This window comes from Lepidochelys kempii, chromosome 4 (genome assembly GCF_965140285.1).
Source record: "Lepidochelys kempii isolate rLepKem1 chromosome 4, rLepKem1.hap1, whole genome shotgun sequence".
Classification (NCBI taxonomy): domain Eukaryota; kingdom Metazoa; phylum Chordata; order Testudines; family Cheloniidae; genus Lepidochelys; species Lepidochelys kempii.
The window spans coordinates 68,818,268-68,846,171 of record NC_136383.1 but is presented as its reverse complement, the minus strand read 5'-3'; the positions used below and the strand labels follow the sequence as shown (position 1 = coordinate 68,846,171).

Here is a 27,904-nt window from a genome sequence, read left to right as displayed (position 1 = left end):
AAGGTTATTTGAGACTGAACTAGTTGAGTAGTCAAAGCCTGCGGTGACTGGTACTTTGCCTATTACACAAGATTGAAGGAAGCGGAAAAGAAAAAGGATAAAGAAGAAACAAACACAACTGTCAACCTACCATATGCTCTTAAAATATTTTTGAAGAGTCCGAAAGGAAGGACACCAGTTTTCCGCAACATGGAGCTTTGAAGGGTGTGGAAATAACTTCACTGAATAAGATAAGTGTGTGTGAGAAAACCCATACAAGATAATAGTAATATTTAATGTTTTTGCTGACAATTTTCAGCAGTGAAACATGAAATAACAGGCTTTTGTAGGCAGGGAAATAGGAGGAAAAGGAATACAAAGAATTTACTTGCTACCATGAAACACTGGGGGAAGTATCTGGTTAAGTAAAGGAAGGAGGGAGGAAATATTGTTGCTTCAAGGGACACTGCTTCACAAAAACAAATGCACTCTTGACTGTCCCTTTAATGGCTCCTGATCCATATCCTCAAGAAACAAGTTTTTCCTGTAGTGATTTTAAAATTCCATCTTGTTTGGTTGACCAATCTTGTGCTTATATTCTCGTGACAGTATGTAAAATCTAGCTATCTGGACGGCATTGTCTAGCTGATAATATATTTTGTGCAGCTTTGATGCTTTTGTCGTAAGAATTTCTTTTTATTTTTTTGGTAGGTAGGGAGATGCCAAATGTTCATTTTTAAATACTTAAGTGCACATGCACTTAAAAGAGTTCAGAGTCAATATGTTCGCATGTTATGCTTTTTATAACTTTTAAATTATGAAGATTGCAGTTTGAGATACTATACGAATCTTGATATTTGCAAATGTTCTTATTAACCTCTTAACTGCTCTTGTACTGGTGATCATGGCAAAGGAAAGAGGTACTATATGCCACGACCTTAACCCCATTTTTTACCATTCTTCCCATATGGCTTTAACAGATTATTTCGTCCACCCCACCTCCCAGCATTAGTAGTGGACCCTGGCCTCACTCCAGAGCCCTCACCCCCAGCTGGAGCACTCACCTCCTCCTGCACCCCAGCCCCCTGAGCCTTCCAGGTGAAAATGAGTGAGTGAGTGAGGGTGGGGAGAGCGAGCGACAGAGGGAGGGGGGATGGAGAGAGTGGGGGGGTGGAGCCTTGGAGAAGGGGCAGGGCCTGGGCAGGGCTTTGGAGGAGGGGCGGGGCAAGGGTGTTCGGCTTTCTGTGAGTAGAAAGTTGGCAACCCTATTTAAAATAGTTGTTTTCAAGTGATCGTAAGTTATGCATTTACTATCACATTAAGTGTTTTATCAAAGCACCTATCCGTTTTTCTTAGATTTGGTGGCAGAAATCTGACAGTTTTCAAATAATGGGCACAGTTGCTTCTGTGAGTTATACATCTGGTGGTGATTTTGATTTCTAATTAATAAATCCTTTGAAATGTAATATATAAACAGTATGCATAAAGTAGCTAGGCTGACCGGCATTAGCTGTCCCAGTTAAAGTTGCCAACTTCAGGAATACTGTAATCCTTGGTAATAGTCAGAAGTCAAAACAGTCTGTCAGATTTTGAAGATATTGGATCTAATGGATCTCTATGGTCCATTTAGTGTGACAATGTCCTTTTATTATGTTTTAATACTTGTTATCATGATCACTGTTGGGCATCCAACACAAGAAAATAAATTTGCAAAACAGAATTTTTCAGTCTTATCTATTTACAAACATAAGTGTATGGGTGAAGCTGACAGCAGTGCCGAATGTGCCCTTCCTACAGGCCGGTGTCTTGTGATCCCAAGTATTGTTTCATGTTAATATATGTCCTCCCTCCCTCCCTCCCTCCCCCGCCCAAAGTTTCCAAAAGAACTTAAGGCCCATTTTCAAAAGAGACTTAAGCATTTATGTACCATTGTCTTTAAATGAAACTTAGGTTCTAAGTATCTAAGTCACATTTAAAAATGGGGCTTTGGCTCCTAAATCACTTATTCTCTTGAGAAATTTTTAACTTTAATTTCAGGTAGCCTTTAATATAGGCAATTGTATTAAAATGGTCTGATTTTTTTAAAGGGCTTTACACCTGCACTTCCTTTTATTACTTTTACTGAGGTGTTGAAAATATGGAGTTAGAATCTCTTCAGAATTATGGCCTTCATTTAATTCAGGGTTAAAGTTATATCTAATATAATGATGAACATATTTTTATATTTTGTGTGTTTGTTTCAAAATATCCCTTCCTTTTCCTTAATGAAGTAGATCTCATTAGTAGTAAACTAAAACATTTCATCAGCCATTCTGGAAAAAGCAAACATATTAAAGAAGCAACAGCTTACAAAACAGGAATGACAGCTTACAAAAAGCAAGCTGGAATGATAATACCTTGCAGCAGTCAGCCTTTATAATAGGTGGAACTGGTAGCACAATGTATTATTTAGGCTGTCTCATGGTTTCTATTATAAGACCCCTTTCACTTGCCTTTAATTGTCCATGCTTTAGCCATAAACTTCAGCCAACACAACTGAGTTATTCCCGAGAATGGGCTAAGAAAAAATAGGTGGTTTTGCCTATTTAAAAAAAATCTGGTGACCTTTTCTTTGAATTGCTCTGGGTCCCCTATGCTTTGTCGCAGGGACTTGCAATTTTGTAGTGGATTAGCATTTCCATGAGGGAATGAAAATCCACTCAGATTTGGCCAAGCTATACATTTTTTTAAAAACCGCAATTCTGATATGCTCAATAGAGACTTTCTTAGATTTTATCAGCTAAATTCCCCAAATTCCCCAAAGATTCTGTCTCTGGGCTCTAGCCCAGAGTTGAGCAGGACTTTGCCTGTAATTGCAGCTCTGGGCTGTTATGGACTGCCTGCGCTCCAGATCCAGGCACTGGAACTGAGAGCAGAGAGACTGTCGTCATCATCATCATTTTATTTTGTGTTGTGTTGTGTGTTGTATGTTTTGTTATGGGGTGGGGCTTGTTCTCCATATAGGTACTTATAAACTGTGGTCAAGTCACCTCACAACTTTCTCTTTGTTAAATGAAATAGATTGAGATGCTTGAGTCTTTTACGATAGGGCATTTTCCCCAGTCCTTTAGTTATTCTTGTGGCTCTTCTCTGAACCATCTCCAATTTTTCAACATTCTTGATTGTAGACTTCAAAACTGGACACAATATTCCAGTAGCTGTCACACTAGTATCAAATACAGAGGTATAACTTGCCTACTTTTCCTCAGTATTGCCTTGTTTATACATTCAAGGATCTCATTAACCCTTTTGAATTAAATAACTGCTTGTTAAATGAGAGAGTCCATTCTGTGCACTGAATGATTCAGGGGCCTTTTGGAAAAAATAGTATGTGATTATGTAGTTAAAAACTGTATCATAAAGCATATAGCCAAGGGGGCTGAATTAAGGTTGCAGACAACCTTAATTCTGGCATTTCCTAATTTGAAGTGCTTGACTTTGCAATCTTAGTGTGTATGTGAGAGTGAGTGAGATATGTAACTTACTTGAGGGAAAGACCTGGACATGAAAAAGGAGTGAAAAACTGTTTCCTGTTTTGTTAGATTTAAATTTGTCTTGCTAGTTAAGTTGCAGGCTAGCTTTTCTGATTTTTTTTCTTCCTTTCCTATAGAATTCTGCACTTCAGATCCGATAACACCCCCAATAGGGTGAAGAACCAACCCTACTATAGTACCTTTTTTCTCTGCTCCCCAAACAGTGAGCTTCTCATGCTATTAGTCAACTGTTGTATCTGAGTGATGTGAAGTTACATTAAGGATTTATTTCTTGGTTATTGGGTTTTTTTTGTTTCTTTGTATAAAAGGTTATCCAGTCTAAAGAACAGATCCGGAAACTTGTCAGTCCAACTCATTTCAGTTAGTAGAACAAATTACTATGTGATCTATGTTTGATTCTGCAGTCAAATTTCTGATCTGGGTTAGTATACTGGCTTGATAACTCTTACTAATGCCTCTTTTTCTCAGGTTGCAGAGAACTAAAGATAACTGAATGTCTTTTGATATTTTTTGTTACAATGCATCTTATCACCAGCCCTTCTCCTGAGTGTATATATATCCTCTATCCTCTTTCCATCCCCCAAGTCAGATCTTCAGTAATCCTGTCAGATTCTTAAATTTCCCTGATTACATTCTCCTCCACCTCCCTGGTTTGCTCAGGTGCTATCTGCTCACTTTCTGGTGGGCCTTTCTGTCCGTGCTGCACTTTGATCAGCCTGAGGGGTTGCTGTTGATTGACACAAAATATCTCTCTACCCACAGGGCAGATTGCTGTGTCTCAGCAGCATCCTACCCCATCGTCTCTGAGAGCAAGAAACTAGGACAGAGACACCAGGTTTTGGATAGCATTTGGAAGGAATCAATTTATAAACTGAACATATTGATTTCTAACAGTTGTTTTATAAGGATAATTTTGTGTTGAAATCACCAAAAATTTGATTTGTCATTCACTTTAAATGAAATTCATGTACTGGACATGAAATACTGTTTGTTGTGGTTATGTTTGCCTTTTCAGGATAATTTAATTTCCTTAATGAAGATTAAATCTACCTAGTCATGTAGAAGTGATTTCCAGAGAGTGAAATAAACTATAATTTTGAACAAATACCAGATAATATTTGTAAAGGGACAGTAATGAGACAGACCAGTGCAGAATTATCTTTGCCTCTTGTTGGAATGAATTAACTACTGAACATATACATATCTTCATGAAGCATCTGTTTAGTAGACAGTGCAGAAAACGCCAGCTTTTGAGGATTAAACTAGCATTTTTAGAAATTAAAGTATTTTTTCTATTGTCCATCTGTAAACTGAGTCAGAAAGATGTGTAAAGAGAGATTAGAAGGTGTTAGTGCTATTAAAGGATGTTGATACTAATTATGCCAGTAATTTAAGAGGAAACTGAGTTATGAAGATCTTGGAAACCACTAGTATAATCTGTAGTTATCTTGACTATGAAAGATAACTGTTTATAGAAAAGAAATGAGAGATATTGACTCATTTGTGTCTCTATTCATTAGGATCTAATACACATTTATATTGTAGTTCAATTTTCTTGTAGTTGAGCATATATCCAATATCTGCAGAAGGTAAAATCCTTATTATTGAAATAATGTCATTGTAGACCTTTATATTTTTTTTAAAAAGACACAGAGATAAGAATTTTTTTTCCTTCACTTCAAAGGACAAAGTTCAGTTTTTAAATTGCCTTGTTGAAGTTTGCAAGTAGATCTAGTTATGTGACTATATACATATGAATAAATTATAAGAAGTAGAAAATTAGATTAAAGGCAACATGTTGATTTACTTTGGCTGTGGGAGGATAAAACTTAATAGTTCTGCTGTCTTTTTTTCACAGCCAAATAAGAGTCCTATGTCAAAATCATAGAATATCAGGGTTGGAAGGGACCTCAGGAGGTCATCTAGTCCAACCCCCTGCTCAAAGCAGGACCAATCCCCAACTAAATCATCCCAGCCAGGGCTTTGTCAAGCCTGACCTTAAAAACTCTGAGGAAGGAGATTCCACCACCTCCCTAGATAACCCATTCCAGGGCTTCACCACCCTTCTAGTAAAAAAGTTTTTCCTAATATCCAACCTAAACATCCCTCACTGCAACTTGAGACCATTACTCCTTGTTCTGTCATCTGCTACCACTGAGAACAGCCTAGATCCATCCTTTTTGGAACCCCTTTCAGGAAGTTGAAAGCAGCTATCAAATCCCCCCTCATTTTTCTCTTCTACAGACTAAATAATCCCAGTCCCCTCAGCCTCTCCTCATAAATCATGTGCTCCAGCCCCCTAAACATTTTTGTTGCCCTCCGCTGGACTCTTTCCAGTTTTTCCGCATTCTTCTTGTAGTGCAGGGGTAGGCAACCTATGGAATGTGTGCCAAAGGTGGCACGCGAGCTGATTTTCAGTGGCACTCACACTGCCCGGGTCCTGGCCACTGGTCCAGGGGGCTCTGCGTTTTAATTTAATTTTAAATGAAGCTTCTTAAACATTTTATAAACTGTATTTACTTCATATGCAACAATAGTTCAGTTATATATTCTAGACTTCTAGAAAGAGACCTTCTAAAAATATTAAAATGTATTACTGGTATGCGAAACCTTAAGTTAGAGTGAATAAATGAAGACTCGGCACACCACTTCTGAAAGGTTGCTGACCCCTGTTGTAGTGTGAGGCCCAAACCTGGACACAGTACTCCAGATGGGGCCTCACCAATGCCAAATAGAGGGGAATGATCTCGTCTGTCGATCTGCTGGCAATGCTCCTACTTATACAGCTCAAAATGCCGTTAGTCTTCTTGGCAACAAGGGCACACTATTGACTCATATCCAGCTTCTCATCCACTGTAACTCCTAGGTCCTTTTCTGCAGAACTTCTGCCTAGCCACTTGGTCCCTAGTCTATAGTAGTGCATGGGATTCTTCCATCCTAAGTGCAGGACTCTGCACTTGTCCTTGTTGAGCCTCATCAGATTTCTTTTGGCCCAATCCTCTAATTTGTCTAGGTCCCTCTGTACCCTATCCCTACCTTCCAGCATATCTACCACTCCTCCCAGTTTAGTGTCATCTGCAAACTTGCTCAGGGTGCAATCCATGCAATCCTACAGATCATTAATGAAGATATTGAACAAAACCGGCCCCAGGACCGACCCTTGGGGCACTCCATTTGATACTGGCTGCCAACTAGACATGGAGCCATTGATCACTACCCGTTGACCCCAACGATCTAGCCAGCTTTCTATCCACCTTATAGTCCATTCATCCAGCCCATACGTCAACTTGCTGTCAAGAATACTGTGGGAGACCATATCAAAAGCTTTGCTAAAGTCAAGGAATAACAAGTCCACTGCTTTCCCCTCATCCACAGAGCCAGTTATATCATCATAGAAGGCAGTTACGTTAGTCAGGCATGACTTGCTCTTGGTGAATCCATGCTGACTGTTCTGATCACTTTCCTCTGCTCGAAGTGCTTCAAAATTGATTCCTTGATGACATGCTCCATGATTTTTCCATGGACTGAGGTGAGGCTGACTGGCCTGTAGTTCCCCGGATCCTCCTCCTTCCCTTTTTTAAAGATGGGCACTACATTAGCCTTTTTCCAGTCATCCGGGACCTCCGGCGATAGCCATGAGTTTTCAAAGATAATGGCCAATGGTTCTGCAAACACATCCGCCAACTCATTTAGCACCCTGGGATGCAGCGCATCCAGCCCTATGGACTTGTGCTCGTCCAGCTTTTCTAAATAGTCCTGAACCACTTCTTTCTCCACAGAGGGCTGATCACCTCCTCCCCATACTGTGCTGCTTAGTGCAGTCTTCTGGGAGCTGACTTTGTTTGTGAAGACAGAGGCAAAAAAAGCATGGAGTACATTAGCTTTCTCCACATCCTCTGTCACTAGATTGCCTCCCCCATACAGTAAGGGGCCCACATTTTCCATGACCACCTTCTTGTTCCTAACATACCTGAAGAAACTCTTCTTTTTACTCTTAACATCCCTTGCTAGCTGCGACTCCAAGTGTGATTTGGCCTTCCTTATTTTACTCCTGCATGCCTGAACAATATTTTTATACTCCTTCCTGGTCATTTGTCCAATCTTCCACGTCTTGTAAGCTTCTTTTTTGTGTTTAAGATCAGCAAGGTTTTCACTGTTAAGCCAAACTGGTCGCCTACCATATTTACTATTCTTTCTACACATCGGGATGATTTGTTCTTGCAAGCTCAATAAGGATGTTGTAAAATGTTACATTTAATCTTATTTTTTCTTTAAAGTACATTTTATTAGTGTGATTTCAAAGGATTAGATATTGGAAGATGTATTGTTACCCATTAATTATGCAGTCATATCTGCCACTATAGTTAAGGGTCTCTCATTTTTTAATTCTTATTTTTATTTACAGGTTTAGTGAGCAGTAGAAATGTTGGTTGACAGGCCCTCAGCACCTTGCAGGTCTAAGATCTATCTAGATCTGCCTTCCAACCTGAGGAGGCTCTGAGATCAATTGTACTCTTCAATGAGGAGTAGTTACACATCTGATTACAAAGCTGAGATGTTTATTGAATGATCTGTGTGTAAAACATTCATACTTTTTTTAAATGGGGAAAATGTTTTCTTCTCTCTTGCAGAATTCAGTCAGCAAAGAAAAAAATTTCCCTTTGACCAAATACCAAGGATTAGAAGCTTTCATCCAAAATGGGATTTTTTTTCTGAAAGTCATGATGAACAGGGGGGTTATCATCCAGACCATTCAGAAATGTTAACTATTAGTGTGTGCTTGAACTCTTATAATGATACTTATAAACTAAAAGAATTGGATACTTTTGAATCACTTTCTAAACGTTTTTAATTTATTATTATTATAACTTTATTATGTTAAAGTAAAGTTAATATTCTGATTTAAAAAGACAAAAGCAAGGAAATTCTGAGCTAATGTAGAGCGTTTAGGTTCATAAGTGTATTTTATTATGATGGATGTTTTTGTTCTGTACAGTAGTTTTAGTTAAGATTCATGTCTGGTCTTTCCATTATGAAATGGAAGAGTTTTATGTGATTGGGTACACTGGTAGTCTGTCAGCATTAGGTGCTGGTGGTTTTAGTACACATATTTGACTAATTGCAGATAACTGTTATAAAAGGAGATTGAATTATCTGGAAGAATGTCTCGAATTGTTGGGTTCAAGTAACATTTATACAGAGGCACTTGAAGCTTGCATTGGCTGTAAACAGAATTATGAAAACCAAAATATGCTTCATCATACACATCTGGAAAAGCTTTTATTCTAAATGGTTAATGCTCTGTTCAGAAAAGCAATTTAAACCTAAGTTATTTTTACTAGCACAAGACAGCTTAATTGCGTTCTCACAATGTTCTCTCTCCATTTTGGGAGGAGGGGCGCATTGTACTACAGTATCTGAGCTGTTAAAATGTCAGTGTGCCTAAATAATTCCATTGAAAAAGTCAGCTACAAGTGATATGTTGTTAAACTATTTCCTTAGTGACACAGGCACCAAAAAACTAGGCAAGAAAAGAGCATGTGCTTAATAATCCCAGATGAAAGCTTGAAGCACACAAAAAAATATAGATGCAAGGAGCATTGAAGAAATCATCTTGTCAAGTCTGGCTTCTTCTACACAAAGCTAGTCATTTAATAATCATCTGTGGAAATTTAAAGTAAGTTTAATTTGTTAAATTAATGTCTAAAACTTTAAATTTCGGACAGTGTGTGATTTCTTTCAGGTAATCTGATGTATGTGTACAATTAAAGCTGCAATTTGTAGATGATTAATGAGAAGGATGGAATTGTATGCATGGGTGGTTTGAGAAGGAAGACTGTTGTATTGTAATACTCTGCATTTTTGTAGTTTAGATTTGTATTTATAGTATAAAGGCAAGATAAGTACACTAGTGCCTGACCAGTATTGAGATAGGATATCAAGAATGTGTCTTAATAATATACCAATAGCAACTTCATAATTTTTGAGGTCCCTGAAGAAACTGTGACGTGGATGCATACTTTAGATCAGGGGTCGGCAACCTTTCAGAAGTGGTGTGCCGAGTCTTCATTTATTCACTCTAATTTAAGGTTTCATGTGCCAGTAATACATTTTAACGTTTTTAAAAGGTCTCTTTCTAGAAGTCTAGAATATATAACTAAACTATTGTTGTATGTAAAGTAAATACAGTTTTTAAAATGTTTAAGAAGCTTCATTTAAAATTAAATTAAAATGCAGAGCCCCCCAGACCAGTGGCCAGGACCCGGGCAGTGTGAATGCCACTGAAAATCAGCTTGCATGCTGCCTTTGGCATGTGCGCCATAGGTTGCCTACCCCTGCTTTAGAAATAATTTTAGTCTCATCCTGCATAGGCAGGTATAATCTTTAGTTCTTGCTGTAATTTACAGACAAGTGAAATGCTGATTCTGGAACATGTGTTAAATAATTGAATATATAACAATTGGGGAAAAAAGGGGGAAACATAGTAAACAAAATCAATTAGAAGTTATGAGGGGTAGAAAATTGATAAGGTGAATTTAAGACATCGGGGAAAATCCATGGCCAGCAGGGCTAAGGACAATAATATGAATGTATTTAGGAACAAAGATATCTTAGCAATGGTTTAGGCCTCTTACTAAATGGAGATGGTAAAACTGTTAATAATGACAATGCTGGAATGCAGAAGTGTTGTATATTTGAAAAGAATGTACTTACTTAGTATATGAGGATGATGAAGCACTTTCCAAGTTGGTAGTAACCAAGGAGGATGCTAAACAACATATATTTAGGAATAAATATTTTTAAATCTGGAGGACCAAATAAGTTTCACCCAAGATTTCTAAGGAAGCTGGCTGAGGAGTTCTCTGGCTCACCAATGTTGATTTTTAATAAATCTTGCAATCCTGTTGAAATTCCAGAAGATTGGAGGAAAGCTAATGTGGTGCTGCTAATCAAAAAGGGGAAGCAGGATGATTTGGGTAACTATAGACCAGTTAGCCTGACATTGATCCCAGACAAAATAAAGGAAAAGTCGATATGGTATTCAATTAATAATGAATTAAAGGATAAGAATATAATTAATGCCATACAGTATGATTTAATGGAAAATAGATCTTGTCAAACAAACCTGACTTCATTCTTTGATGAGTTTACAAGTTTGATAAAGGTAACTGCATAGATGTAATATACTTAGACTTTTGTAAGATATTTGACCTAGTACCCAATGACTAATAATTAGCACTGTACACTATCAATAAAGCACGCAATAAATGGATCTCAAAAAGTAAGAAAATAGTCATCAGTAGGGAATCATCACATGAGATGTTTCTGGTAGGGTTCTGCAGGGATGGGTGTTAAGTCTGATGCTATTCAACATGTTCCATAGTGACCTGGAAGAAAATATAAAATAACTGGTGATAAAATTTGCGAATGACACAGACTGGTAGAATGTTAAATAATGGTAAGGACAGGGCAGGTCTACAGAGTAATCTGGATCACGTGGTAATCTGGGCTCTTTCAGACAGAAAGTGGTTTAATACAGCCAAATGCAAAGTTTTGCATATAGGAACAAGAAATACAGGCTATATCTATAGAATGGGGGACTGTATTCTGGAGAGAAGAGACTCTTAAAAGGATTTTAGGGGTCAGAGTGGACAAACAACTGAAAATGAGTTTTCCTTGTGATGCTGTGGCAAAAAGGGCTAATGTGATCTTGGATGTATAAATGGAGGAGTTGTGAGTAGGAGCAGGGAGTTAATATTACCTCTGTTCATGGCATTGGTAAGACACAGGCTGGAATACTGCATCTAGTTCTGGTGTTCACATTTTAAAAGGGATGTTGAAAAACTGGAGAGGGCGCACAGAAGAGCCCCAAAAAATTTTTAAGAGCTGGAGAAAATGCCTTACAGTCGAAGATATAAAGAACTCAACTTGTTAATCCTATCAAAAATAAGACTGAGGGGTGACTCGCTTACAATGAATTAGTACCTTCATTGAGTGTAAATACTGGATTGTAACGGTCTCTCCATTTTAGCAGAGAAATGTGCGACCAGAACCAATAGCTGGAAAGTAAAGCCAGACAAATTCAATTCAGAAATAAAGCACATTTTTAACAGTGAGGCTCTTTAATCATTGACTCAAACTGCAAAGGGAAGTGGTGGAGTCTTCATATCAAGACTGGATGTCTTTCTGGAAGATACTCTATAGCCAAATGCAAGTTACTGAATTCAGAACGGGGGGTAACTGTGTGAAATTTAATGGTTGTCCTATACAGATTAGATGAGCTAATGGTCCTTCCTTGCCTTAAACTCTATAAAGTATACAGGATATTGACAACATCTGATTCACTCAAGAAAATTTTTATATAATACTGAATAATATTAGAACCGACCATAGTTATGGATAAGTGGATTATATCCCCTTCCAAAATAGTGTAAATACCTGTGTAAATACCTTTGTCAGTATGCTAATTATAAAGGATATTTTTTACCCCTGGAATGCTAATGGGCAAAGTCACACCTTTGACTTGAAATATGCTCAAAGTAAAACAAGGAGGGGAGAAACTGCAAAAGGGAAAAGTGAGCCGTTGACCATAGAGCTGGGCTTCTGAGAGGCTGCAGTGTTCAAGAGAGATAGCAAAAGCATCTTAGGGACTTAGATTACCATGTGCATTCTTAGATGTAAGTGCATACTTGATTAAAGTACTGTTTTATAAATTTGTGTTTTTAGATAAAGCTGTTACCCAATTCATCTTATCTATTTTTATTTTAATATAATTTTCTTTTTTCTAATAAATCTTGGTTTTAATTAAAATCCTTTTGATCTTTTACAATTTTGAGGAAATTCACACAGCTAACCCAGAAATAAATAAGCTTTCTTGCTCTGAAGAGAGGTACTAAAATAGGGTGTGGAGCCTTAAGCCTATTTAGGAGTCCTGGTCACAGGCATGGACCAAGGGGTACTCTCTCATGAGGTACAGTTAATGTCCATGCTGGAATTGGCACAACACATGGGTAAATCTTAAAGTTAGAGGAGTTTAAGGTAACACAGCTCAGTTCTATTTTTGAGGAAGATCCCAGCAACTTTGGTAGAATCAGTAGTTCAGAGAAAGGGATAAAGAGCCTTCAACTTTTAGTCCTTAACTTGTTTTAGCTTCAGTCTTTCGTTGTCATGCATCACAGTTGGGGAGTAGAATTAAATACTCTCTTTTTTCAAATTAGAAATAAGTACTTCAAATAAGTGGTTTTCTCAAATAAATTCTCAGCGTCTAGCTGTTCTGTCCACTCCCTATTAATGTTAGAACGATAAATAATACTCCGCTTCCTAGAAAATTCAAAGGCAAGAGGTGCAAATGCTAGAATTTGTCAATGAGAATTTATAGACACTTATGAAGAGTAGTTAGAAAAATTAAAGGTGCACAAAATCTGTTCGGGCATCTTCCTTCCAGTGCAGGGCCAGATTGTTTCCTTCAGAAAATTTTCTAGTACTTAGTCCATTCTAGTCATAAGTCATTTTATTCAAGCAATTTCATTATCTGGTGAGAACAGGTTTTAGAACCGGTCTGAATACAGTGGTGGTAACGTTTCTTAAAGTTTCAGAGTTCAGTTACTGCAGTGAGAAACATTTTATTACTTCACAGAAAGTGTTGAGAGCCCTGGGGTATTCCATTTTTCAGACATTTTACAAGACATTTTAATTAGCCACCATGTGGATGGAAAAGATGAGGGGCTTAATTTACCATTTTAGATGTTACAAGTTCTTTGTAATATTGAAACTTCACAGTTCCATTTTTTCTTAAAATTGTCATATTGTCACTACATTTTGAGATTAATCTCAAGCCATCAATGAGTAAAGGTTTAATAATGGAGCCATATAAACATAATCATATAGAGTATGCTCTATGCGTCCTGAAATATTAACATTTTTAGGACTTTCAGCAAGCAAACTGGGAGCAGAGGGAAGGGAGTGGTATCTGTTTATATGGCCCAGGGAATTCTATTCCCTGCCCAAAAAACCTCAAAACAAACAGAAAAACAAACAACATCCTCGCAAGTTAGAAATAGCTTATGGCACAAAGGCCATAACTTTAATAAATAAAAAACAAGAATGTAAATAAATGAAGGTGGGAAAGAGTTTTTGCAGAAAATTGTGACTGTAGCTGCTCCACCTTATCGTGAGCCACAATCTGTTCTGATTGGCAGACGCCCATGTCAAAAGACTATCCAGATAGCGATGCTGTCTAGCCACCCAGGGAATGATGTACAGTTTGAACCACAAGCCGTATTCCATTGGCATCAAGATAGACTCCAGGCCATCTCTGCTAGTGAGTCTTTCAATCCGCACTCTACACTGAATCCCACAATTCTGAGAGAGAAGTACCTCTCTCTACCTTCTGTCCAAACTTAAACAGCCAATTAAATTTCTATTCTTCAAAGTCAGCATTCACCAGGAGCTGTTTGGTTGACATCCCACCACACACAAAGAGCCTTCTGCTATTACTGGAACCAAATAATATAAGTAAGTTAAATACTGTAACCAATATACAGAAATGCACACCATTCAAAAGAAACAAATCTGGGCAATCATAAGTAATATTTGAATGCTCCAGAATGTCCCCCTTGTAATTGACAGTGTACTTCCTGACTCCTCAGTCAACATCTCTCCTAGATGTATCAGTCTCCAGTGCTGAGGAGGGTCCGTCTAAATCGCACTACAAGTTCTTGTTTGACCAAACCATCCTGGCTACCAGAGTATGTACCCGAAGTATGTTCAATCATGTTTCATCTTAAGAGGACATTCAGTGCTAAAGGAACACCTCTGAAATGGTAAAAAGACTCCATTAGGGTGAGTAACCTGTTTCTCTCTTTGTTTCATAGTTACGCACAAGCTGTAATAACCTTTTCCAAGAAAAAACAGACTGTTGATTAAACCATTTCATCATGCTGTGCTTGACCAGAACCTATAGCACTCAAGCGTCATTTGTTGGGGCTATAAACTTTTTTCTGTTGTATGAAAAAGTACAAGAAAAATATCAGTACATCTGGCTTTGTGAACAAGTTAATACAAATTAAACGTGATGGATCATATTTTTAACTGCCTATTGCAACAGGAAAAATGACGCTTTTATTTGAACTATATTAGAGACCCAATGTCTCATTTGTGCCTTGGTCACAGCCAAGAAGAGGAGTGTTGCCCCCTTCATCCTTATTCCTGTGTACAGTTTGAGAATAAAAATGTATTAAATATTTCTTGAACGGAGTGTACAGATTGGTAAATATAATTTTGGAGCTTCTGAATGCAAGAGTGACCTATATTTCAGATTTAATTTATTTTATGAAGAGAACACCAAACTGTTTGCTGGCACAGGGTGGGGAAAAAAGGAAAACCTTTAGGAGAACTTGTCTGACATAATGCTAGAGATGACAAGAACTGCCTTATGCAGTGAGAGAACTTATTTGTGTAAAGGAGGAAGCACTTGTCCAGATGATGTTGAAAGACTAAAATACCATATTATAATTAATGCCTTCTATTTTGAGGCTATTTAAGTGCAGTATAAGGCTGTCTGACCAAAGAAGAAAATCCCAGATGAAATTATCTCTAAACAGAGAAATTTAATCAGTGTTAGAACTGCATACTAATTGTTTGTTCTTTTTAAAAATTCAGTTTCTTTCAGGAGTACTACAAACATAGCTGGTGAATAACTATTTTTTTAAGTTGTTAAAATAGCTTCTAGTTTTGGTGGCAGTGTGGATCTGTTCTGTTTACGTAATTAGCCAGTTACAAAAAATGTCAGCAATTGAAATGAACTGTAGGATCAGTATTTATGTAAGCAGTGCAAATTGAGCAGGCTGTCTCTGGAACTAAGCTTTTGTAATTTTTCTATAGCAGGAACAAACAACAAGCCTTTCTCTTGAATGTAAGCTTCCTTTTTCACATCACTTTTTACCCTTGTTCAGATGTGACACTGAAAAACTTGTTTGGAAACGAGTAAAATTTAAAAGGAAGTAGGAAAAGTTTAATAACACCATCGTTCAGATGTATTCTGCAGTACCTACCATTGCTTTATCTACCCACTGGGGACATCTCTCCTGCTCAGACCTGTGCTATAGCATTACAAGGATGAGAAAAATTAAGTGACATGACTGAAGTATTTAAACTAACTGTTATGGTAAAACATAAGCATCATGGTCCAGTTGAGACTATTGGACAGACCAGAAATAGGCAACATATTTAAGAAAAATATAAAAGCCAGCTTCTGCCAGCCTTAATGAGGTTGAGTGGTACGTTGAAATCACTGGAACTGTTCATGGAGTAAGGTACTAATCAACATAAGATGAGCAGAATCTGGTTCAAAGGAAGTATTACTTTACTGAGAGAATGGTGAACAGATGCAAGTTACTACAAGTTGAGGTATGTTTTGAAAGTGTTACAGGGTAGTGATGGCTGTGTCGTCATCACATCATCATTACAGACATAAGGAGCCCATGACATGCTTTTAGCCCCATACAGTTAAGTTGTGTTCTCGCACACTAATATTCCCAGGCTCAATTATACCCTTTTGAGTAGCGCAAGAAAGATTTATTACAATGACTGGAATGTAGTACACTGTTTCAGTATACATTACCAGATCTGAGTCTGCTTTAGCAGCTTCCCACAGAAGGATTATCTTAGCCTGGAAATGGAGTAATGGTTTTACAGCCTGGCTGACCTTCATGTAAGGTGCAAATTTGAACTTTTCTCTACAAGGAAAAAATGTCAATATAACAGTCTTCTGTGTTCACCTAGTCTTTTGTTATGATGAGTGCACAGGAATGTATATTTGAGGGAAAATATGTAATTCAGTTAGAATTAGTTGCCTTTTCAAAAGGCCAACCAGCTGCTTGAAGTAGAATACCATAAAATGTGTTCAAACAAAATTTTATTTCAATCAGTGTCTCACTTTGGAGCATAGGGAGTTCAAAGAACAAGAAATAATAAATATCAAATGGAGCGTGTCATTTATTCTGTGCACGTAGAGTATGTACATTTATGTATAAAGTAGTGAGAGCCAAAATTTGCAACTTTTCCTCTCCACAATAGGCAAGTGGGTTTTTCTAGCTCTGTACATCACTGTAATGTTAACTTTGTTCCAAGAGGACTCCAAGGGAATGAAGACAGTCCCACCCCACAGCCATGTCTCCATGCAAATGTCTTGTTTGGAAAGACTGGGACTTCCCTGACTATCACTACCAAGGTCCTGTAACTCCCAATCTCAGGCATGGGTCCCAGAAAAAGACATGTTCCTGGATCCCAAACTTGAATTGGCAGGAGTTTTCCTTCTATTTTTTTCTAGTTAATCCCCTCTTAACCTGGCAGCCTGGCAAAGAATTTACGTATTCTCCCTTACCCCCAAGATCAGTGATCTTGTGAGTGATATCTGTCACAGCTAAGGGCAACTGCACCTGTATTTTCCCTCAGTGATCCAGCAAGGGCACCCACTCTTAGGCTTCCAGCTCCCCAGCTGTTGCTTCTCCTGAGTTCTTCTGCAACTCTCATCTTGGCCCTTTTTCCATACATTTCCTTACACCTGGAACTTCCTCTGTCTCCTTTCATGCATTGAGCAAAGTCTAGCTCTTTCAAATCACCTCTTACAAAATGCATTTTTATGAAGTTTATCAGTGGTAATCTGCCAAAGAAAAATATGCTGCAGAAACACCATCTTCTCTCTCATCAGCCATCCTTCTTTAAGCCACAGAACCCGTGGTCCAATGAGTACCTTGGCAAAATAGGCAAGACACCACTCTATCCCACTGACCCTCCCAGTATAGATAGAATTAAATAAATCTGTGCTTTGTTTATGGATATTATCAGCCCATCTGCCCTATGAACTGAACAGTGGCCTCAATAGTTACCATCTGCACAGATGGACTTTATTATAACCTTTAGCAAAGTCCTAGTGAAGAAAAAATATTCATTCAACAGGACATTCACAAAACACCATACTGCTGTAATCCATATACTCAGCATCACAGACTTCAATTTCAGGTGACAGCAGGTGAGAATCTCTGCAACATATGTAGTGGCTGGATCACATCAACTGCTAGAGCAAGGAGCCATCATACAGAGGACAGATAAATTCCCCTTTATTTCCTCTCTCTCTTTAATTCTTCTGCTTTTTTTCTTTTTTTTTTTAAATACCACAAAGGCTAACATTAGAAGGCGGGAATAAAAGGGAGCTTGCAAAGCCCTTATAGCGTGGTTCTGTACTCCAGCAGCAGTCCCATGATAAATGAGATCTAATCAGCATGGTGCATGACAAGGTGTCATACTGTAGCAGTGGCAAGAAACAAGTGTGAACGTAGAGCATCAGATGCCCCCCACTGGTCTTATACTGACTAGTGGGTGCAGTCAGCAATAAGGGTTCATGTTTAAGAAAGTGACATTTCATTTTCCCAAGACCCGTTTAAAGCTGCCTGTCTGAAACCCAATCTTTGTGTCAGGCAGTAAAGCTGTTCTGTTGTTTTTTAAATGGAAAAAAATTATGTTAAGTCTTCCTAATACAACTTACACACTTAGCAGAGTTATGTCATAGAATACACTGAACATTTGACTCATTTATTGATCACTGACATTGGGCTTTACATTCAGCAGAGGTCCCTGCCGCTACCTCAAGGAGTTGACATTCTAAAGCTGACAAGAGCAGAAGGGTTTATCACAAAGAAATGTATAAGGGGCACAGCAATATTACTCTTAGGTCTCTTTGTGAAGACTAACATTCAAGATATAGTCATATCTGGATTTTAGGGAGAGAGTAGCTTGCATCCCATATATGCAGTAGTTGTTTAGCTGTTTGTAAGCTAGCATGGATGGTTTTGGCAGGGAGACCGAGTGCCAGAAATACATATTAGAGTAACTGAGAGCTGTGGCAGTAGTAGAAGGGGATCTTCGCACCAAATATAGAGCATGTATTATCTTTAGTTCATGTGGCAACTAAAATAAAAATGTACAAATGAATAGGAAGGCTATGGAATGGACAGGGAAGAAGTGGTTTCGGGAAACAATAGAACAATCTAATATGGCCTCCCTATAGGTCTTTGTTAATTATTTCAAATTCTTTGTACGCTTTCTGTGGTCAGGTTTCTTTGAAGTTTGCAGTTCTAGTATGGAGGTAAAAATTGTCCAGAAAAATTGAATGATGCTTAGATACATGTACGGTAGCATTTATCATCCTCAGGAAATTAGTAATGATGCATTTAACTCCCTGCCGAAGCTTTGTGGTGGAAGAAACAGTTGTTAGTAGCACTTGCAGGGTTATTGCAGTGCGACTGCATGTCTTTGAAAATGTTTGTATGTGCAAAATGGAAAAAGAGCCTCTGGTCATTGGTCATATCGTGGGTGTTGGAATGATCCAGTAGTTACATAAATCAAGTCCAGTGATACATTGGCAAATCACTTGGTACGTGTCAATTTTAGATCTTCCAGTTCATTGAGAGACTGTTAATTTAGATGTATTCATTTTATATAACAACAATTTTTGTGCTTCTATATACAACCATTTCCATCTCCACGTTCAAATCTTCCTTGGATCTACTTCTTTCAAAAATTGTTTCTGGCCCTTTTGGTTGTAAGATAGATCACACTGGGCAGGCAAAATGAAAAACAGGTGAAGCCCTGTCTTTCTGGTTGTGCAAGCAGCACAATAGCTTTTTCTCATAGCTTTGCCAAGCACCCATCCAACTCAAAGCCCTTTGCTAACATTAATGATTTAGTTTTCACACCTCTCCGGAGATGTAAGTTTGTATTATTTCAATTTTTTTTATATGTGGATTCCCATTTTGTAGATGGGGAAAGTGAGAGAGGATGAGATTTTCAAAACAGACATCAGTAGGAGTTTTACCACTAATTCCTTTGGATGCAGAGTTAGACCAACACTGCAGAGACCAACCCAGAGAGGTTAGGTGACATACTAGAGGTCACACAGCTGGCCAGTGACAATGTAATAATGTCCACAAAGCTAGTACATTCCAACCTGCCACCCAATGACCTACTAACTGTTGTCACAGTAGGAGCTGGATTCTGACAGATGAGCCAGTCCTTTGAGCTGATTGGTGGAACACTCACTGGGTGTCCTGAATGGTCCACATCTCTTATTTAAACTCAGCACATGAGCAGGAATTTGTTCATGCAACTGGGTTCTTCCTGCTTAGGACTGAATCCCCTTGCAATAACTGCTCCTACTGCCTGGTGCTGACCTCCTGGTAACCTGACCCTGCCTGCCTCCTGACACCTGACTCCTGGTTTGCCCTCTGGCCTGTCTCAGACTCTGACCCCCTGGTATCTGATCCAACCTGACTCCAGACCCCTGCTCCGACTGCTAGGACAGACTGCCCACATCCTGATCATGACAGATACTGATCATCCATGCATGGTAAAGGGCCTGTAGCACTCTTGCCCAAGAATGAGTTAACTGCCATAGCAAAGGGGTATTGAGTGATCAGTTGTGGTGTAACAACAAGAGTGAGATTCCTCCCCAGAATATGAGCAGCCCTTTGAGTTGGGGCAGCTTGTTTTCTGTCTGAGAATGGGGCATCAATTAACTGTAGATGCAATAGGTTGGTTTCATCTGTTGCCACTGTCCAAGCAGATGTAACAGTAATGGCATCTTGTCAAAGGTCTGGCAGAGCCATGTGTGCTATCACATACAGACCGGAGGTTGGTGTATAGTTCAGACAGCCGTTTTTGATACTAAATTCAACATGGTGTCATCAAGCTGTGTGTGGTGGCTGTGCCCCCAGATCATAGAGAAGTATCAACTGGAGAAAACACCAGGGCCAGTACAAATGAACAAAGGACCGAAGTGGCTGCTCCCCAGGAGGTTCCCTGATAGTTTTCATATCAAGGCAGTACAGGAAGAGATCTTCATTTTCAGGTGTTCCAGGTGAGGCGGTATATCAGGCTATGGTCAAGTTTTACTCCTACCCATGTGACAACTGGACAGAACAGCAGTGGCCATCTTTGGACACTGATAGGCTCAAGTTATGACTTTCACTGTCACAGACTTTCAAAGCAAATATACTTTGCTGTTGAAAAGAGTTACTGTGTATCAGGACCTTAGCTCAACTCACAATAAGCTTTAGGGTTGCTTTTATATTCTTGTGAAGGATTGTATTTCAAAGCAAAAGGATGTTGTAGTAAGTGGTGATTTGGGGAGTTTTTCAAAGTAACAAATTGGAGTTAGGCATCCTAACCTATTGGCTTCCCCACTGAAACATCAGTGGGAGTTAGGCACCTAACTCCCCTTTGTGCCTTTGAAAATTTCCTGCTCAGTCCTTACTATGTGTAAAATGTGTTTGTTTTTTTTTTGATCCAGTGGTGGTCTTCTTTTAAAGGGCAAATCCAGTTTCTAGACAGTGACCATAGTAATTTTATTTAGCAGAAGTGAAAGTAATGAAATAAAATATTACAAGAGATATGTAACTTACTTCCTTTCTACTTCCTCTCCCCAATCTTTCTGCTTTGTATGGTGTGGGTTGTGAGGCTCATTTTAGTAGAAAGTATCCAAAATTTTCTGTGCTTCTCAAAACTGCAGAATCCTTTAAATAGTTGAGAATTCTGGCTCTCTGGTGGGCTAATCAGTGAGGCTGGCCTTCTGTGGAAGCTCATTTATTTGTTCTTAAATAAACAAAAATGTAGGTATAGTGTGGAAAGCTGTTGAGCTGGCCACAGTGTAAAAGGCTTTTTTATAAATGAGCATTCATCTAAACTGCCATGACATTCAGGGTACAGCTACACTTCAAGCAGGAATTTCCAGCTCGGGAGATGTACACATGATAACTTTGCTTCAAGTAGCATGCTAAAAACAGAAGCATAGCCATGGTGGCAAAGGTAGTGAGATAGGCTAGCTGCCCAAATAAGTAGCTAGGTTCCCTGGTGGGATTTTACTTGGGGCATGTTGCCTGTCCTGCTGCCTACGCCACCACGGATACACTTTTATTTTTAATGCACTATCTCAATCAAAGCTAGAGTGCATACATCTACCTGACCTGGAAATTACCCCTCCAGCTTGACGAGTAGCCATAACCTCAGTTTCATAGAATCATAGAAGATTAGGGTTGGAAGAGACCTCAGGAGGTCATCCAGTCCAACCTCCTGCTCAAAGTAGGACCAACCCCAACTAAATTATCCCAGCCAGGGCTTTGTCAAGCCGGGCCTTAAAAACCTCCAAGGATGGAGATTCCACCACCTCCTTAGGTAACCCATTCCAGTGCTTTTCCACCCTCCTAGTGAAAAAGGAGGTTTGATTCTTAAGCCTTCATGTAGCAAATTCTGAAGTGCCTTCAGATGCCTTCATATCCTTAATGCCTAACTTTTACTTCCAAAAAAAGAAAAGGAGGACTTATGGCACCTTAGGCCCTAACAAATTTATTTGAGCATAAGCTTTCGTGAGCTACAGCTCACTTCATCGGATGCATTTGGATGCTGTAGCTCACGAAAGCTTATGCTCAAATAAATTTGTTAGTCTCTAAGGTGCCACAAGTCCTCCTTTTCTTTTTGCGGATACAGACTAACACGGCTGCTACTCTGAAACCTTTTACTTCCAAAACACCTTTGGGCCACAGGTTTTTTCATAGTTGTATTTGGCAAACTTTGGCTATGTTTACAGGTGCACATTACCGGTGTGCTATATCAGCAAAACACTCCTAGTGTGGCACAGTTATTCTGGCAGAGCTATGCTTTGTACCAGTATATTAAATCTCCTCCTATGAGAAAAACAGTAAAAACTCAGTAATGGTGGTATAACTGCTTCTGCCAACAAAGCTACGTTGGCATGGGATCATACCTCTTCACACCCCCTAACTGACATTGCTACACCAGGCAAAGTCAGTAGTGTAAACTAATATTCCTTTTCTGAGTCCAGCGAGGGAGAAATGGTAGCAAGACTTTTCCATGCATACCAGATGCAGCAGAGGCAAACAGAACAGCACAAGGCTTTGGCAAACGGATATCCTAGCTACACTGCAGATATCACATCTGTAAGTCAGGACAGGGAGAATTGACCTCACAACTTCAGACCATGATTTCCCCCCTTAAAGTGCATCCCTGACGCAGTGAAATCAGTTCCTTTTATCTGCAGAGAGAAAGTCTATCCTTGTGTTACACTCAGGGAACCCCTAGATGTCCTATGTCATGGAGTTTCTCTGATGCTATCAGGAGTGAAGTTAACTGATAATACTGTGTGTGGCAATCAGATCTGTAATGTCATCAAGCCACAGGAATCCATGGATGCTGACGCCTGTCATGTGATGAGAGAAATTAACTTTTGTAACCCTGTGCCATGTCAGGTGATGGTGGCCAAGAAATAGCATTTCTGTGTGTCACATCCACATTACATTTAAAGTTAGTGGTATAAATTGTCAAATGCAGTGATATACAGAAACACAAGCATAGAGAAATTTTATAATTTACCTTGAAGAATCAGGTTAGGTGGAACTAAGAAGCCCATCAGCCCTACACAGCATTCACTAAGACTTTTCTTTATCTGAACTGACTAATAATAAACACTTTGCCTGATTTTCAAAGATAGCAGTCAGCTACAGTTCTCATTGATTGGAGCTGCAGGTGCTCAGCTCCTTTAAAAAACTGGCCAATGGGGTTGGTTTTTATTTGTTTATTTCTTATGCTGCCTCCTACTTTTTTCTAAACTAGGCTTCCCAGAAATGACTGATTGCTGTGCACCATTTGAAAATTTAAATAGCCATACAGATATGAGTTTTGACTAAATTAACCTAGTTTCAAACCGAGCCTGATTTACAGTTATTTTTTCATTAAGGCAAGTAGGCTCCATTTTCTAGTCCTTTTTTTCTGTACTTGCTAATAGAGTTACTTCTGTTAAACACAGTAACTGTAATCAAAGTAGTGTCCAAAGAAATTTGCATTCATTAAGACTCCTACACATTTCTGTAAAACTGGTTAAAATGATGGGGAAAATATTCACAAACCTTTCATGACTTTCCCCCACCCTTTGCCAAATTTTTTTTGGACAGAAATGTTGTGACCAGCTGTACCAAGGACAGTGAGCATTTCTCATTTACCCCTAGAAATAATTTTAATTTTGATGAGAGAGTTTATCTCCTATACCACCTTTGTAAAGGCCCATTCTCAGCTAATGTTATTCATCAGTGCTTCATGGAAGTCAGTAGAGCTACTGGAAGTTACACCAATAAGGATCTAGCCCTAAATACATTTATCTTTATATAACAGATGCCTCTTTATCCCTTTACCAAGAAATCTGTACTCAAACTCCCTCTCTGTGGGCTCCTAATTACCTCCACAGCCATCCAGAAAGGTTCTGTTACTACAGGTAAATACATAAAGTTGATTTAGGTAAGAATTGAGTGCTAGCTGAAGTAAATATTGCCCCAGTTAAGCAATATTTCTTTGAATTATTTCCTACATGAAGAAAGCTAAATTTAGAAAGCCAACTTTCATATCAGTGAGTTTCTGGGATCATTTGCATCCTGGAATTCTGAGGAAGGAATGGAGTGTAATCCTAAGAACCCTCAATGCCACCTGACAGAGGGCACACTGTTCTGTAACCCTATCAAGCCTGACACACCCACAACAAGTAACACATTGCTGTTATAGTATTTACGTGTGAAGAGTGTCATGTGTAGTATCAAAATGAAAGCTGGTGACACATCAGTCACTAATATCATTATGTTATGTATGTACAAGTGGTGTGTAAAGAGTTATATATGTGTGCTGGAAATATGTTTATGTTTTAGGGGCAGACTTGATAAGTTTGTCCTAGACAAAGGACTGTTGATTTGCCTATTTGTCTCTGGCATCCCCATGCTCAATATATATTATAGATACAGGCAATGAGCAGTTCATTTGCATCAGTTGTCAGGAGAATGAGGAAACTGCATGGCGCAACATAGCAGAGAATACCAACAGTCTGAACACCAAGGGTTATCCTAACTCTTGAGACAAAGACAATGAACTTTGGGGGAAACAAGGAGAAGCAAAAGGGCATCTTTTTATCCATATTGAAGGAACAAAGAGTTCAGTGCTCTTTGATCTGTGGAAGGTGGATTCCCTACTATGTGGCTTAGTGACACTGAGAATTAGCTTTAGGTAGGAAACTTATCTTTAGAGAAGGATTGTAGCTTGTTAAGTCACTAGAAAGCATGATTATACTTTTGTTTTATTTGGAACCATTTTGTGTTTCTATTGTTTCTGTTCTTTATTAATAAATTTACTCTTGTTTTATGATAAATTAATATCAGTGCGGTTATATTAAAGTGAGCTGTGCATCTCCAGCTGAGCCATCAGGCCGTGTCTATTTTGTTTCTTTGGAGACAGCAGACTGAACATGTCTGTTAGTGTGCAGTGATGGGGGCCATAATACTGCAGAGGAAAACTCGTCTTGGGGGTTCAGGAACCAGGCCACCTAGAGTTACCTGCAAGGCAAAGGAAGGGCTAGCAGAGTCCTGAGGAGTTTCTTGTGAGTTCAATCTTTGAGGGGGCCATTTAGGGATCTGGGGCAAAAACTGGGGATTGGTCCGCTTTGAGCAGGGGGTTGGGCGAGATGATCTCCTAAAGTCCCTTCCAACCCTGATATTCTATGAGTCTATGAGTTTGTTGGGCTGCCTAACAGACTGGAAGGTCGGGGAGCTGATACATAGTTTAGTAGCAGCAAATCTCTCTCTTGCTGAGGCAGAAGAGTAACAAGGTGACTTATAGCTCTGGAAGCCTCGAGAAAGTATCACACAGAGACCTTAGGAATTCAGATTCTGTGCTCTGTGGGTTCTGTAAGACAGTTTGAATACAATACATCAAGCTGACAGTGCTGTATGTATTGTTTAGAATAGTAAGACACTTTCAGAAAGGGCAATACATTTGCGTATTTTTTAATCTATTTCCTTTGAAGCATTAGGGATAGCCATGGCTGCAGATGGGACATTGAACTGGGAGGGCCAGGACGCTGAGGTGGTACAGAGCATTGTGTCTCAGTTGATTGCCTGGCTTGTTCTTACTAACATGCTCAGGGTCTAACTGTGATCGCCATATTTGGAGTCAGGAAGAAATTTCCCCCAGATGAGATTGTCAGTGACCTTGCGGGGGTGGGGGGTTTGTTTGTTTGTTTTTTTGCCTTCGTGTGCGTCGTGTGGGTGCAGGTCACTTGCTAGGGTCCTTAGGGCATATCTTCCTTAATCATTTCCCTGCCATTGTGGGGACCGTGGGCACTGGTGCATCTCACTCTCTCCTATTCTCTGTCTGTGGCACATACTAATCTAGTCTCCTGTGGGCTGTAATATTTTAGTCTCATTTTAGTTGTTGGTTTCAGTGTGTGGGTATTGGTGGCCTGTGATATACAGGAGGTCAGACTAGATAACCTGATGGTCCTTTCTAGCCTAAACTCAGTGATGCTATGTATAAATGTGGATAACTTCCTTTTAAAAAGTCCCTATTTTTCTAATGTTTTCATATCTCTGAATCACAAAATACTTGAGCTAAATACAGTTACAGAAAGAGCAATAATGGAGACAGAGAAACTGAGCTATAAATTTGGGAGATCAGCTCGGTTTTAAGCTGAGATTGGAAATGAGATGCTAGAGCTGAGGTAAAGAGATACATGATAGCTGTTCCAAAGGGCTAGAACTAAAAAAGAGAAGTCTCTTCATGCAGAGTGAACAGTCTAGAAAAGGGCAGAGGCTAGGCCAGATAAGTGCAAGGAATATAGTGAGAAATGAGGTGATAAAGGAAATTTATGGAGAGACTTAAATATTAAGATGGAAATGTTGAACCAGATCATAAAATGGGAAACCAGTGCAGTTGTCTAAGGTTGTGGGTGGAGTGGTCAAATTTTGTATATGTGAAAAGCAAACAACAATATTTTGTATATGCTGCTGAATTAATTGTGGGAACTTGAGGTGATCAGAGAGAAAGGATATACAATAGTCACAGAGAAGGGTACCTTACGTCGGTCAGTTATCGGAGGTGTTGATTAATAATGTATTAAGTTGCTGAGATAGTGATAGGCACACTTGCACATACAGGAAATGGGGAAGCAAAAAGTTTTAAAGTCAATTATCAGTCCAAGGTTATGGAAAGAGGAGGCAAGTGGAAGATCTGAGTCAAGAACAGAAGTAGATAAAGAAGACTGATGTAGTAAGGATGCTCAAGAAAAGCACTACTGTTTGTCAGGCATTTGGTTGAAGGAGCTAGAGGCAAAGTTTCAGGTTTACCTGAGCAAGATAGTGTGGATAGGAAGGAGTCACTAAGGCCAGGTCTATGCTAGAAAAGGTTTGCTGGCATAGCTCTACTGGTATAGCAATACTGGCAAAACCTACTGGAGACATAGCTTATACCAGAAAAATACTGCTTTTGCCAGTACAGCTTACTCAGCTTCCCCAAGTGAAACAATCTATACTGGCAAAACCAGTTTTATATTGTTATAACTGTACCTACACTGGGGATTTTGCCCATACAGAAATGCCATAAAAATCACACCTCTAATTGACATTATTGTATTGACAAAGTTTTGAGTATAGCCTGCTTTAAGGTTATGAAAGGAACATAAAATTGCCAGTTATCAATTTTAAAATGGTAGCTAAGAATAAAGGTAAAGATAAGGTGACTTACGAAAGATGGGGAAAAATATAAAAGTGGAAAATTTGTGAACCTGTCGTTTCTATAGACAAAATAGATGAGGTTGGAGAGGGAACCTCTGCCAGAGAGGTTTTACTATTCAAGATTTTATACTTAAATCTCTCTCTCTCTCTGACAATACATAACAAATGCAAATAGCATATGATAGAAGTCTTTTTATGATGTTGTAAAGTTGCTGTTTGTATTTGTTATGTATTGCCTTAATTACATTTTTTTTCCTTTGCTTTAAGGGCTTGGGTACATGTAATGTCCATTTTACTGTCTTGGTTAAAATAATTAAAATAGTTTGTATAATATAAACTATAGCATAGAAATTCAGATATTGTTATTTAAAAAAAAAACCTGAGGCAATAACCGTAAGAAACCTGTATTAGGTACAGTATCTTTTAAAAAAAAATTAAAATGCATTTAAAACTATTTTCATTGTTGTAGCTGGTCGGAGTAAATGGCAGCTGAAAACATACGGGTAGATGGCAGAGATTTTTCTTCTTTAGCCCTCCTTTCATGTTTAGTCAAGTGAAAGACTCAGAGTGAAATGTAAACTCTGGCTCAGCAGATCTTCAGAGCTCTGTAGCTTGATGAACAACCTCTGAGAGTTTAGAGGGAAGGCAGCAGTTGGTAAAGGTTGTTAAAGGCAAAGGCCAAAAAGGCTTCAGCCGTGACTTGGGTCTCAGATCATCCAGATGAGAGGAATGTGGAGACAGTGCCCTGGTGGGCCGTTGATATATTACACTCAAAGG

General features: G+C 38.9%; 1 protein-coding gene and 1 long non-coding RNA gene across 3 annotated transcripts in view; both read left to right on the top strand.

Moving 5' to 3' along the window:
- The window catches only part of SH3RF1 (SH3 domain containing ring finger 1), a 160,878-nt gene that overhangs the window by 53,511 nt on the left and 79,463 nt on the right, over positions 1-27,904 (top strand). The window lies entirely within an intron of this gene.
- On the top strand, positions 982-3,840 carry LOC140910522 (uncharacterized). The gene is made up of 3 exons (XR_012158628.1): positions 982-1,077; positions 3,629-3,714; positions 3,821-3,840. It is a non-coding gene; the product is annotated as an uncharacterized LOC140910522 (long non-coding RNA).